This window comes from Aphis gossypii, chromosome 1, assembly GCF_020184175.1.
Source record: "Aphis gossypii isolate Hap1 chromosome 1, ASM2018417v2, whole genome shotgun sequence".
NCBI lineage: Eukaryota > Metazoa > Arthropoda > Insecta > Hemiptera > Aphididae > Aphis > Aphis gossypii.
This window is the reverse complement of record NC_065530.1, coordinates 37192432-37205769: the sequence shown is the minus strand read 5'-3', so window position 1 is coordinate 37205769 and position 13338 is coordinate 37192432. Positions and strand designations below refer to the sequence as shown.

Here is a 13338-nt window from a genome sequence, read left to right as displayed (position 1 = left end):
AATTTAAATCTTAGTAAATAATTTTAAAACTTAATTGATTTGTGGTAATATATTTTTAACAGTTAGATAAAGGAAAGACAGAAAAAGCTAACCATATTACATATCACTCGTATTTCTTTTCATCTATCAAATTTAATAAATATTATAAGATTTTTACTTTTTAGTAATTTTTTTTTAAAACGATAGTCATTATACTGAAAAATAATATTAAATTGTAGAAAAATTTTTTTTTGTATACTGTAGTATTTTATGTTGTAAAAATGAAGATCATCTTTATTTGTGAATGATTTTGTTGTATTAAGTCTCCGATATAGTCAATAAAATTAATCAATAACCCCGAAAAAATGGTTAAGCATGAAACCTCTAATTTTTATATTTTGTAAATATTAAGGTTTTTCTTCATATTGATAATATTCTTAAAAGTATTCTTCTGAATCTTTATTTTTATTCTCTTTGTTTTTTGCAATCGTTACTTATGTTATATTATAATAAAATAGGATATTGATGGAGGGATATAAAATATATAAATTTAGTATGGTATTATGGGTTTGGTAGGTCTAGAAGGCATACAAGTACATAAGCTGTGTAGACTCCTTATTGAAATTTATTACTAGGTATACTCAATTTAATTAAAAATATATCCTACATTAGAATTATTATTATTAAATGCTATCCTAAAATGAATAAAGCTCAAAAACATTAAAGTTTAACATTTAGGTCATGCAGATGTTTTATTTTAAACGTAATATATCCAAACAACATAAACAACTTCGTCATTGATCAACGTACTTCATTTTTCTCAAATGTAGTAGATTTTAAACTAAAATTACTATAAGATATAAGATTATAATTTTTAAAAAAGTTCTATTAAAAACAAATATTATTCAAAAAGTTATTTTTATCAATATTCTGTACGTGCGTTCGATTCGTTCGAATATTCTATGACCGTATCGTTTGTACCACGGAAGGAGCCAAATGAAAATCTTGAATAAACCTCAGTGTTTTGAATCCGGAAAAAATAGCTTTTGACTATCGTTCACATAATCCGAAACAAATGAAATAAAATTGTTTATAGTTTATTCACGAAGGCATTTTCTAGTATAAATATCTATATAGGTACGTATAAAATTTAAACATAAAACCAATACTCAGCATGGAATCATAAATCGTACGCAGAATCGGAACCTATATACCGCGGATAATACATATACCGATAATAGTTACCTACTTAATGTATCTATACGTTTGACTATCAGTATGAAACAGTATTCATGACTAGGTTATATATTTACTACTTTGTGTATACCTATTTTAACGTTCTTTCATTATTGGCCGTCCATCGGGTATTTATAGTAAAATCGTACAATATTTTTTATTTTTTTTTTATCCTTTCAAAACTTAGGTATTTATATTATCCGTTTCATGAAATGGATAGTTCGTCTCATGTGTATTAAAGTGGCTTACAACTTTTGCACTTTGTTCAACTTTTATAAGGGAATCGTTTTTTGTCGTTAAAAAATACAATAGAATACAATCAAGTGTGGAATCTATGAAATTCCTGCGCACTTTAAGTTGTTGGTAACTGTCTTACTCAATAATGTTCGATAAGTACCCTACCATAATAAATTTAAAATTATAGTAAGAATGCGGCAAAAACAATTTTGTTTAATAAATTTCTTTTTTCTTCGAATAGTACACAACACAGGTATTTGAAATAATTAACAAATAAAACAAATAACAAATTAACATAATCCACTAGTATATATATTAGATATTTTAGAACTGAAAAAAATTAATTTGATATTGTATAACAATATTCATTACTTATCTATGTATTTATAATTATACAAAAAATGTTTAATTAAAAAAAATAATTTAATTTAATAAATTATAAAAATTATAGTTCAAATCAGTCAATTTTTAATTATAATAAATAATGTCTGTATAATTAATAATAATAGTTGAAATAGGTTTTTAAATTTGAGGTATATTAGAATTATACTTAAATTTAAATACATTAAAGTAGAATACTCCAAGCTTAATCCAGATTATTGAGATTTGAGTTACTAAATAATAACGGAATTGAAAATGGACCATTTCTATAGAAAGCACCCACTGGAAAAACATGTGGAAAAGTAAAATATGTAAACCTTATCTATTGTGTTATAAAGAAAATTTGAATTCGTACACTCTTTTTTTTTTCATTCAGGATTCATCTATATTATATTTTCATATTCCATATTATATAGTTCTTATTATTATATACCTTATTATACAAAAATACAGATGGTTAAACTTGCATTTTCAAATAACTTCATTTAAAATTCTTGTTGTAACATTTTCTAAGAATATAATAGTTATTATAGTTTAAATTGTAACCTTCTGTGACCTTTTAGTTTTAAAATTTCATTTTACATACAAATATAAAAACATTTAAAATGTAGACATAATATACATTTTTAATAGTGAAAAATATTTAGTGTTTTGCATTATACAAAATGTAAATATTATAATTAAATTTAAATGCTATACTATAATGAATGTTATATTTGTATTGATTCATAAAATATCTATACAACTGTATATATTTTATAATTTTAAAATTATATTAGGTCTTATTCAACTATTTATACAAATTTGGATGTATTTTTTAGTTTTAATAGTTTTTTTTATAATGATAATATATTTATTTAAGCCGAAAAAATTCTGTAAAATTCAAGCAATTAAAAAAATATAAATATACATGTAGTAACAATTTTAATTTATAAGCGTTTGAATTTCAAATTTCAATAAACAGTGGGTATTTTTATTATTAATTTTAAAAAAAAATTTACTCAATGTATAATTCGTCGTTACTCTATAGCTTTATTACTTATTTTTCCTAAATCGTTTTTGGCGATAATAAAATGATAATATACGTAGTTTTATACATGTAAATACAAATTTTTAAAAACAAATTAAATATAAATGTTATACAAATTATATCAAAACCTAACCTACTTAACATTTTATTATAATTTGTTCATTACGGACGTATGTCAATAAATTATGAAATGTATTCAATTAAATTTCAAGTTATAAATGCAAAATTAATATACATATGATAATTGTGAATTTACATAATAGATATATAAAATATGTATATTTTTTAAAAAATTTTAAATATATGTTCCAAGTATCATTGTTTTATATTTTTAATTGAGAAATTTAAGTGTTATTAAAATAATTTAAGTTTACAAATAGTATAACTGAATTCATTCTGAAATCTGAATCAAGAAAAAAAATATGTCGTTTCAACAACGTATCATTCAAAACACTTTAAACATGTATTTTATAATAATTGGCATTGTAAACTGAATTATAATTTTAAAACCAGAAACACACATTCATTAAATCAAAATACTTTTTGAAATCTCAAAGTGTGTTGAAGGTGGTTGTGGTTTTTAAATAATGTTGGTATGAACTCTTTTAAATTTGAAAATATTAATCAATTCCATCCATTAAATAAATTGTGTTTTTCTTAATTAAAATGTAACCGGTGGGACGTTGTAAGAATCTTTTGCTTAATAATAATAAGTACCTATATAATGTCGCCGTAAGAGTTTGTCAAATAATGTTATTCAAACAACAGTAGTAATGAATAATAAATATAAGTTTTCACTATTTTAGTTATTTGATTAACGCTGTAAAATACTTGCTTTATTTAATTAGTTCATTCCACTGAAGTATTGGAATTTTTACGATATGATACGTCTACATTTATATTAATTCATCGAAACAATTTCAATATTTTATGAAAAATAAAATTAAAATTTCGATTTATAAATAATATTATTAAATATGTTTATTAGATTATAATTTAAAAATAGAAATTATGTTGTATAATAAATAAAATTAAAGTGTCTAATTTTTTTCTTATAAAAACATTCTTAATATAAACGTAAAATACAATATTCATCGTACTTAGAATTTAAATATATAATTATTTTGTTGTATTATTATTGGCATAATTTATTAAAAGCATTATTTTGTAAAATTACAATTTAAGGTGATTAAAGTTTTTATAATGAAGTGTTTAACATTAAATGTAAAAATACTGTTTCAGTTTTATCCTAAATTACATTTATTTTTAAAAGCTAGAGACAAACATGAATTTTATAATAAAATCAGTGGTACAAGTTATTTTGTTAATCAATAAATATTTTTAAAAAAAAACTCATAATTAATTTTTAATTTAATTTTTACGTCCATTTATATCATGAAATTTTCACAGTTTTATCTAACCAAAAAGAGTTTTTATCACTTTTAAATTTGATTTAATAGATATATTATTCCTATAGTCTATAACTTACTAATTTTAATTGGTAACTAAAACTATGAATTGTCCCATTACAAATATTTCATATAAGATATAAAATATATAAATGAAAATGGTTGTAAACCCATTACTAAGGTATAGGTACAACCATTTATCAGTGAAAGCACAATATAATATGTTTATTTTAATGTCAATAAATAACTTTGATATTTTCAGTATTAAAATAATATAAAATTATTTTTCATAAAAACACAATAAATAATAAATCATTCAGTTATTATCTTCATTAACCTCATACCATTTTAAAATACATATATAATATACACATAATTTATAATAACGCGGTTCATTTGTATTATTGATACAAACAAATAGTGACAATTACTGATAAGTTATTAGTAGTAATGTTATAATGTTAATGACCCTAAAAACTACAACAAAATACATGTGAATATATCAAAAAAAACATCATAGTGCGTACTTAAAATAATCAAATATGTTAAAAAATGTATTCTTCATTACATATGTATACAACATATAACCTACCTGCTTATTTTTTAATATAAGTATATCATACTTATACACAAATATAATATTATTAGGTACATAATCATTAAATCTATACAAATCGAAAACGGTACTCAAATATGTTATATTCTAAGCAACTAAAAAAAAGGTTTTAACATTTTAAAGAATACTTAAAAAAATATAAAAATTATATTTACAAAGTATACATAATTTTAACATTTTCAAACAATTTGTGGGAAATAAATTAATGTTATTCAAACAACAATAATTGTAATGAATAATAAATATTTTTTTGTTTTAACATTACAACTTATTTATGTGGCAAAATATATATTTATGATATTTTGATAATGCTTTGAACATAAAAAAAAATCGTTTTCTTCTTACATCACATATTTACTTTTAAAATTAGTTTAGGTTAGGCTTTTTTTTAAGTAACAAAAATTATAAAAATATAACATTTGTTTTATCTAAATAATATTATACTATTGTAATTATACATAATAAAACCATTTTTTTGATCTTTCTTTCTTTTTAAGTTTATTTAGTATTTTAATAGTTTATTCAATTTGATTGCAAATATTTATAAAACTCAAGTACTGTGTAAAAAAAAATATATATTATTTTTAAAAATGTTTAAAAAACATTCCATTGTTGTTTGGTATAGGTAGTAAATATCATACGACCAGATAGATATATTTTATAGTTTCTTGTACTCGTATCTTGGATTTAAAAATTAATAATATTTTGAAAATAGAACTAGATTTTTTTTTTTTTAAGTGTTATTCCTTGTATGCATAAAAATATTTGTAATCCAACAATTACGCCAGTTTATAAATCGTAATTTGTAAAGACAATTATATCTGATAATGTTTTTGTATGTTTAACTATATTACCTAAGCGTTTTTACCACAAACCTATTCACACCAATATACAATGTTTTTTAATTGAAATTACTATATATTATATTACTAATATTTATATAAGTATATTATTATGGAACGAATTGGTTTAAAATCAAATACTCCATTTTTAAAATAGAAAAATGGCAAAACAAAAACGATACATAATATTGATGCAAGTAGTTTACAAAAAGTAAATAGGTACTATAAATAATTATATTACCTATTCTAACGCGTATCCCCGTTTAAAACGTTTAATTGATGTATAAGCATAGAAATGAATTCCAATCACTGATTTAATATAATATAACAAACGAAAAATCTATATTTTGCCTGATCGCAATGGCAATCTTATATCGACAGTTCGGCACTCCTACAGTCGTCATTGTAATAACGAGCAATTGTCAAAAACGCGCGTTGGTTTGAATTTATAATAATTATCGCGAAACCGTGCGATAATAATAATGATCTGAAGTCTGGCAGTGACACTCGAAGTCAATCGATCCGCAGAAAACCAATAATAACCGTTAATAATGAATATAACGCGCAACGGTGGCTTTTATTTTGTTTTGTTTTCGGGTTCCTACACACATATTATATTGCTTTGATGGGTTACATAAGTAGGCACTTGATTTTAGCGGGCATGCCTATACGAGTTCGCCCATCCCATTAGCTGATTTCGGTCTTCCTACAATGACGCTCGGCGTACAACGTATAACGAACAACGTTTCCACATTTTCCGCAGTGTATGCATAATTATATTATACTACAATCACGTAGGTATATATACACGCGATTGCCGACAGAATTATACGTATATAACATTGGTTATTCAACGCGGTTAGCATAATCGATTCGAATAAGATACTAAATAAACATTTTAAAAATAAACTTTTTATAATAATATTATAATATAATGGCGTAATATTATCACATCGTCGATTATGATATGATGTGAATTTCAGTACAAAGTTTAATGTTTTTTATGCGCCCTATAGCACAATGCGTTTCAAGTACAAATTTATTTCATATAATATAAATACTTCAAAGGTAAAACTTTTATTTTGAATTGTTTGCAGTTTTCATTGTTTTTTCGTTTTTAGAGATTTTTTTTTATTTCATATTATCAGGTAAATAACTAATTTTTATTGCAATCGCGTTGCGTATACATTTCAATACATAGTTTAAATACGGCTGTAAATAATAATAACAACTTAAAAATAAATATTACCATATCAAGAAAAAGTTTTTTCACGATATTTGATTAAATAGTTTTTAGATATACTTTTTATTCTTAATAATTATCAATCGTTCTATTTGTGAATACGATAACGTCTTTACCTATACGAGCGTATAGAAATTATCGATTATCGTGTCTTACAAGTTACAGCTAAACAAGTAATTCGATCTGTTCAAATAACATCACAATCACGTTTGTTTCAATAATAATATAATATACTGTTTATTTATTACGCATATCCGAGTTCGTTATTCGATTTTCGTATTATTGTTATAGCTTGGTCGAGAATATTAAAAAGCTCGGTTACATTTTTTATCATTTAATAGAGCATCGGTTTTTAAAAACTCGTGTTCCTATAGATCTATTTTATATTATTATCACACAATTTATAGTAAAAATATATATAATAGTGATCGCGTTTAACATTATTTCGTGTTACGATATTAATCGGGCGTTTCCGGCATATCAACACCCTTGTATGTACTGTTGTTTTGGGCTTTTTTTTTTTTTTTTTTGGAGGGTGGGCGTAGTGCGAGCGAGTTATGAGCTGTTGAAGCACGTTTACCACCCCCTGTTCGGGGGTATACTACACGCGTATTATACTGCTGCGTCCGAAACAAAACAGTAATAACATAATATTATATTTCCGCGTCGTCGGTGTGTTACACGTTATAATATAGGGCAGTGAATGTCTAAAACATTATATTATATTATTATTTATTACACGGCGAGATATCAAATTAAGCGACATGTATATGTATTATTTATAGGCCCGTGTTCCGGTGTAGCTGCTGCTGCGAGTACAACGCATCGCCGCGATGGCGCGTGACAGTATTCGGTCCGAGGCCTCTGCGCGTTTATAGCAACGGCACGTCGTCGTCGTCGTCGTCGCCTTGCACTTAGGTCTTAGGTATATTATAATATTATATATCGGTCGGTGACGTGCGGTTGACGGCGGTACGCGACCTTTGCGTCCGGAAAATCGGTCAACGGTCGGCTACTGCGTTATTATTATACGCGCGCCCTGTGCGGCTGTCGTCGTCACATTGATCGTCGTACTCCGCTGCGATGTTTTTGAGACGAATAGCGATTTTATATTATTACAACAATATTAGGTACTACCATCGTTGACCATTCCATATGTCGCGCGTCGTAATAATATTATACACCGAATGATTAGAGCTGGGAATGTAATAACGCCCTGCAATAAAAATGAAGAAAATGACGTTAAAATCTAAAGTTGCCAAAAAAAATGCGAAACAAATTTTCTCGTTATCATTATTATTATCATTCAAAAGTACACAATATTACAGGTTTATGAACAGGCGAGAATCGTAAAGCGATTTCTGGATTAAAACGAAAAGTGCATTCTAGCCCTAATAATAATGAGGTGTATACCTCAGACCTCCTATAATTATGACGTAGAATCATAGTAGGTAACCGAAAAGTAGACGGGGTGGTCATAACCGATCTGGCAACGTGCAAGAACACGTTCTACCAATATTAATATAGCGTAGCCGCCGCCGTTGTTGTCGTCGTCGTGTTTACGCATTTGCGGTCGAATGAGCGAAACGTTTATGCGGTAGTCTCTGTAATTTCTGGGAACGGCACTCCGCGGTACTGACTGCGGCCAAACCCACCCTCGAGACCCCTATAAAACAGTGACTATTGCATTTGTCTGGTCTTGTTACTCGGCAGTGTAGCGATGTAGTCATAGGTATAGTATAATATTGTGTTTTATTACAGTGGTCGTGTTAACTCGGTATGAAATATTATGAACATTTCGACGGGCGCGTGTTCACTCGAACATAATAATGTTATGAAACATTTCTCGGAGTCGTTATCCGACTATACATTGACGGGGATGATAGTTACGTATTTTGATTTTGATACCATTTGTACGATATTGATAACATGACATTATCGATAAACTTGAATAATATACGAACTCGGGTGTCTGACACTGAACACGGCCAATAAGAACCACTATACCGGGAGACAGTCTACCGTGGATCAATTTTGAAGTGAAAGCGTCGAACATGGTTGTAGAGTAACTCTGCATTGCCGCAGCTGACTGCAGCAAGTCCACAACCGTGACACAGTTATTATATTATACTCGTACACTGCAGAGAGATTATTTTAATCTTATAGGTCTTATTACCTATCTCAGAGAATATTATCATTATTTTTGCAACTCGTTTTGTTTTTCATACATGTATAATAACACGAATCATACAAATTTATAAGTACCTAATAAAAGTATACATATTTAAGCCATAATTAAAAAAAAAGATAATATCGTATTACAGGCAATACTCAAATCTTAAGTTAATTACAAATTAATTAAAGTTATGTATTTTAGATTCTGAATGGAGACGATGGAGTATTATTTTTTTCAATTTTTTTTTTTTCAAACGCTTTTTATAGCTTAAAAAATACTTCAATTTTTAGGATTCGTGTAGTATGTGATCAATCGCACAACAAACATGTATCTACCGTAATTAATTTGTGAACTACCATGAAGTATGTTTTACAATTTGACGGTTATTACATAGTACAAATACGAGTTATTATATTCCTTGTTATTAAATCATTACAATTTTTATAAATAAAAAGTATTGTAGTAGATTAAAAAAATACCTATTGTTAAATAAAATAGATATAATATAATATTAATTCAAAATGTTTAAATAGTACAACTCTTATTTTTTAAATTTCGTAAAATTTACGAATATCCTATATAAAATTGATAGAAAAAAATCGTTAGATTTGTGTATTGACCTGTACCAGGCTTCAATTAAATTTCCGTGTGACATTTGATGATTCATCCAATTAATTTTTCGCAAATTCTTCATTTTAGATTCTGAGCAAAGTGATAATAAATATATTGATATTACAATAATACGTATTTGTGTGTGTGTGTGTGTAAGTGGTTGATAAAATGCTTCTGCAGTTGTCAACTTAGATAGTTTTGAATAGTAAATTGGATCTAATTTGTACTTTAAAATAGTAAAATATTCTTAAGACTTTTTTTATAATTCAAAAAACAAAACAAAAATAAGGAAACGGAAATATTTCCGCAAATATAATTTTTAACAAAATTATTTTTTTGGTTAAATTTGAAAACAATAATAATTGCCGATACGGAATTCCCATCGAATGCTTGTATCACAATTTTCTATTTGCTATACAATTTTCAAAATATTTTGGTTATTTTTTTAGCTATTTATATAGACATCAGAAAATATTCATTTATCAGTTAAAATGTTGATATGATTCATAAAAATCAGGAAATTTAAAAAAAAATATGTTTTTAAACCTATGATTTTAAAATTTAATAGGTACAAGGTCTCTATAAGTATTTCAACTCGAGTATAAAAAAAAAAAATCCTTAGAAAGACAAATTAAATAATTTTTATAATAACAATATGTACTTAAATTCTTCACCAAATGTTTAAATTATCATTTTCATTTTATGATAAAATGTTCAACATAAATTAATTATATTAAATGGAAATTGGAAAGTTTCCTATCTTTTCAAATTTATCATAATGATTTATTTAATATGTACCGTAGTACACGGTAGATCACATACTTATTACGTTTTAATTATACAGTAGATTACATATTGCACGAATGCCCAATTTTCAACTTTAAGGGTGATTTAATTAGATGTAGCTGGTAATAATTTAGGCAATCAAAAAAGTAAAAATATGCCTATTTTTTTTTGAAATTAACAAACAGTTTAAAATTAAGGTTAAAACTAGAATTTTTAAATAATACTAGTTGCCCACAAAATCAATTTTTTTTCTTGTAATTCAAAAATAAATAACTGTTTTAGAGACTGTAACCAACTCAATGACGAAATGACGAGGTACACTCGACTCTTGCTGTATAGCAGAGCGATGTGTCAAGGGAGAAGAAAAAAATTCAAGTTATCGTTACGACTGTAATAATTATAAAACATAAGAATATGAATATTTTATTGTATCACATTATCGTGTGCAGTGTGTTTTATTCGTTCTGGTAGTTCTTTTTTTTTTTTTTTGATAAATGAAAATATTTGACGATGTATGATTTTTCTCTACTTAAAATGAAAAATCCTTATAATAATGTGAAGGAATAACGTTTGTAAATTTAATTATGACACTGCAACTCTAACATGTATCATTCTAGTGTGACTTATTCACAAAAGAGGTCTAACCATCACGATAAGAGTACGCCTTCATTTTTTTAATTTGTTACCGTATACTACATGTCTACATGTCTACATATTAATATTAGTTACGTATATATTAATAATGACTTTGAAGTAGGTATAGAACTCTATTTAAAAATTTTTCTTTAAAAAGTTAAATTAACACTATTTCAAGTACCTATTGTATTTATTTATACATTATATAGATATTAAGTAGGTATTTTATATAGATCTAATCCATAGAATATTTTATTTATTTTATTTCCTATAGTATTAGCTGCTAAAACCGTTTTATATTTTAAACAAAAATTGTAATTGAATAAATAAAGAACGATATTAACATAATATAATCGTATGTTGTACATAGCTTTAATAATAATAATAAAAGTAAACGTATATTAATTTATATGTATGCAGTGGGTATTACTAAAAAACTAAATAGGTACTAATATTCGGGTGTTGTCATAATGATTCCAGTGGATGATAATGTAAATACATCTATTGAAGATAACATATATCAAATATAGAAAATAATTTAATTTAGTAAAAAAAAAAAAAAAGTAATTAAAAATAATAGTTCATGAGTAGGTTTTAACGACAATTTTCACCAATCAATCATTGATATAAATTATATTAGATATCTTTGCAATTTTAATTTTAGATATTAACGTTTTCATAGTAGTTATACATGTTACGTTCTTATGTTTACATACCAAATTAAAATTTCGTGCTTAAGAAATTTTAAATTAATTCGTTTTATAAGAAATTTCAAAACTATTATTATGTAATGCTTTAATTTAAATTCAATGAACATTTAAGTTTTATTTCGGTTATGTTCGTTCAAATAAAATATAATGTCAAAATAATTTACGTTCCAAAGAAAACCAACGGATTTATACGAAACCCGTAACCATTGCGGTTTGTCGTTTTTAACTTAAATCCGAGCTTATTTGGTAATACTATAATGATAATCGTTATAACTTATAAATATAAAATTAATAATTTTAAACAGTTTAATATTTTTTTGTGGTTTTTATCATGTAATACGCACTACAGTACGACACCTGCTTATAACAACTTTAAGCAGGCTCAAATCTTTGATTCATTGAGCCGCAGAAAACCTGACACATAGTAGACCCTTTTAACTCACAAACTTCAATAATTCTAACTTAAACAAAAATTAAACAACTACTATTTTACGATTGCATATAGTATTTCATTGTTTGTCATTTGTAATAAAAATAATATAAATAATAATTATTAAGACCAAATAACTAGCAAAATAATCATGCGATATTATATTATTCACAATTATTTAAATAAATCTATATAAAAATAGATAATATTATATTAGTATCGAAATAATTGGTATTTCACAGCGATGTAAAGCTTGCACACATTGCTATCGCATGCTCTGTCAATAAATGTTATGATCGAGATAAACACATTTAAGTTTATAACAAAAATATGTGAAATTGTTCTCGTATATATGATGGTTTTCATTACGTAGTATATTATTGATAACAAAATAATTGTTCTCCTTTTTTCTAATAATTATGTTTATATTTTTAAGCACACGTTGCACGCTGAACATGCCCTGAGAATTCATCAATGATAGATATTGTAAAAAAAAAATCTATCGCAGTCAACGATTTCATGTTTAATGCAAATTTTAACTTTAAAACAGGATAATTATAAAAACGTATATACACATATACGTACATAGACAGATAGAGTAATCATTATACAATATACATATCTGAATGTATGTTTAATTTATTATACAGTCATTATTCTATACGGACGTGTGTCAAGAAGCGTTGAGAAAAGAGAAACGAAATAAGATCATGCGGAAAACAACGGTTTTTAACAAAAAGGTGGCCCTCCGTAAAAGCAAATTCACCCTGACACCAATCGATATAGCTGTGACTGGACCACTAACAGTATACTAACGGTTGAAAACGTGAAAGATTACCAAACACGAGATCTTTCTCCCATTACATGATAGTTGTTGAATGTTCTATCATAATATTATATTACGTATAAGTATGTCAAAGTAGGAAAACGAAAGAGAAGTAGAAAATATGAAAAATAAATCCATAACTGACAAAGGTAAAAAAAAACGCTCCAGTACGCGTTTGTTTACTCAATT

The 13338-nt window shown here is 25.7% G+C and overlaps 1 protein-coding gene across 1 annotated transcript in view; it reads left to right on the top strand.

The window, feature by feature from the left end:
• LOC114129761 (dipeptidase 1-like) overlaps positions 1-13338 on the top strand; it is a 139633-nt gene that overhangs the window by 69971 nt on the left and 56324 nt on the right. The gene's annotated exons all lie outside the window — the stretch shown is intronic.